A 2943-nucleotide genomic window follows, 5' to 3' on the forward strand; every position below is an offset into this window, starting at 1 on the left:
AATGAATGAACACTAACAAGACATTTAATTGTTCGTTTCACCTCGTTTGTTCCGTTAAATTTAATGAAATAATATAAATATGCATTGTCTTCAGTCCGTCTCTGTTTGGTTTGTTTACAAAGCTAGACTACCCTATTTTGTTAATATATATTCCTTTTACGTAGATTGATACTTCACGTACGTCGATCTTTATGCTTAATGTAGAAGGTTTAGTTACAAACATTGTCATTGTGGTGCTTTAAATTGTCTTACTAATTTTTAAACCCGTGTATTACACGTAATTTGTCAAATGAAATAAATAAATAATGTCTATTATCCCATTTATAGTAATAAAAGTAAAGGTAAAAATAAATAAAATATATAGTGCAAACAATAAGAAGTCTAAAATCTCACATTTATAAATTTGAGAAATTCTCTTTAGATAATTAGATACAACATTTGTTGTTTTATCACAAATATTCTCATCGTCATTCAATATTAAAAATTTTAGACTACGTCTACTAGTTACCCTGTATAATGCAACATATAGTGCCAATGGAAAAAACAACTAGACATCACAGGAACAAACAACCAAGATTGTTACTGGCTATTTTCTACTTGTTTGCTTTCACATTTCTACCTGTTTGATATTCAATCGATATTTTACATTTTAATTTCTAACTATTTTATAACCCAGTTTTCAAAATGATTTTGACCTATGGCCCATAGATAGTCGGATGAATCAGACGAGAGGTTAGGATAGCGTTTGTGTTTCAATAGTGTGAGGGGGGGGGGGGGGTGGAAAGAATCAATGTTATGGAATGATAAAATGGGTGTTTCGCTGGTCAATAGAATGAAATAAGCTATTACATAAGAAATACCATTCCATTAAAACCATTCCTTACTAATCCCTTATTTTTTGTTCATTTCATTCCTCTTTCACTATACTTTATAGACAACACCACCTAACAACCACCACCATCACAACTTCACCACCATCGCCACCACATGATCTCCGTCGCTTCCGCCACCACAACCACCACCACTTGATTGTCAACACCTTCGTCGCCGCCGCCACCACTGCTTGACCACCCTCCACCATAACCACCACCACCACCAAAATGCTACTGTCGCCATTGTGGCATTCATCAAATTTTGAATTTGTATTTATATTTATATTTGTTTACCCTACTCAGGCTTTGTATTCGGATCTTTATCATTAATAATACACGCACTTATTAGTATTTGTTGGTGTTTAAGTTATTTTATATTTTTACGTCATGTGTACTCGTTAATTAATCATTAAAATCGGTTATTTTAGGTCATTAATGCATTAATAAAAGTTTAGGGACTAAAAGTGAAGAAAAAGTTAAACCTCGGATGAAATCTTGTTCGCCGCGCTATGCGATGGCCTAAGTTGTTATGACATTCGTCATTTTCGGTTTAACTTGTATTTGTTTTTGTATCGGAAACCCGACCCGTTTTGGTCTTTCGAATCTTTTGTTATTAATAAAATATTGGGTTTTATGTTCGTTTATGTTACACAATTGTCGGATCAAGAAATCATCTCTTTCGGTATGTTAAAACACCCTTTTTGGCTAAAAACGAGTTAAAACAAACTTAAGGGACTAAAATTGTCAAATAACAAAAGCATGTAACTCTTGAAAGCAATATTTTAGCAAACCCTTCACTCTTTCCCTATATAAGTAAGACCAATGCATTCCATATGGGTTTGCTCATTCACCTCAAACTCTCCCTATTCTAGATCTAAGTATTCTTCTTCAAACTTTTGATAGTTTGACTTCTTAATGTCAAACTAATACTAATATTTGTTTTTAACTACTTCTTGTTAATTAAAGATTGTTATTATAGCTTTTTTAAAACACACTCCCCTTGTTTCCTTGGCTTTCCCTTCTCCGGCCATGGTCGGTTTAGATGTATTGCTAGGCAAGACTTCATAGAGGACTATTATAGTCCTTGTTATTATTTATGTTAATGTTTAGTTTTATTTATTTTAGTTTCCAAATCATTTTAGTTCTATGGTAACGGGTATGTGGCAACCATCCTCAGTTTCATCCCGAGTCAAGAGCCGAACCAAAACCGAACTTTTGTTTAAATACTTTATTGTTAACATATTGTATGTAGGACTTGAGTATTATCAATTCTAAGTTTATTTTAATAAGTTCTATGGTATTGGGTATGTGGTAACCATCCTCGGTCTTTTTTCGAGTCAAGGATCGAACCAAGACCGAACTCTCGTTTAAATGCTTTATATTTAAAATGATTTATTAATATGGTACATGTAAGATTTGTGTATTATAATTTCTAAGTTCTTTTTAATAAGTTCTATGATATTGGGTATGTGGTAACCATCCTCGGTGTTATTTCGAGTGAAGGACCGAACCAATATCGAACTAAACCGAGTTCACTCGCTTAAGACACACTAGTTGTGTTTTGGGCCACCAAATCTCGTATTTTTCTCTAAAACTATATTATAAACTAATTTTAATTATTTTCTCAAAACACTTGGTATATTGGATCCAACTTGATCTTACAATAAGTTTGGACCGGCAAAACAAAATACTCGCTTAACGGACGTCGAGGTTCTTCTTAATAGAACTACACACTTGGTTAAGTTTCTTTTGATTTCATTGAGTTATCTCATAAGATATATTACTTTGGAATCTCGGCTTCGAGCTTGACCAATTATCAAGACTCGAACCGACAAGTTCGAGCACTCGTAAAATCTCGCTTTGGTATCTATTTAACAAAGGATCTTGCAATATTGCAACCTTACCCAAATAATTATTTACAAAGGTTAAGTAAAACAAATGAATAGAATACCGAGACTCGACTTCGAGTAAACTTACTTTTCAAAAACCATTAATTTAATTTCTTATGTATTTACATTTTAGCCTTCTAACTTTAATTAATTATCTTAATAGTCATGCTATTTTACTTTAA

This window comes from Bidens hawaiensis, unplaced genomic scaffold (genome assembly GCF_021521415.1).
Source record: "Bidens hawaiensis isolate Kalapana, Puna unplaced genomic scaffold, B.hawaiensis_p1.1 tig00081303_1, whole genome shotgun sequence".
Taxonomy (NCBI): Eukaryota; Viridiplantae; Streptophyta; class Magnoliopsida; order Asterales; family Asteraceae; genus Bidens; species Bidens hawaiensis.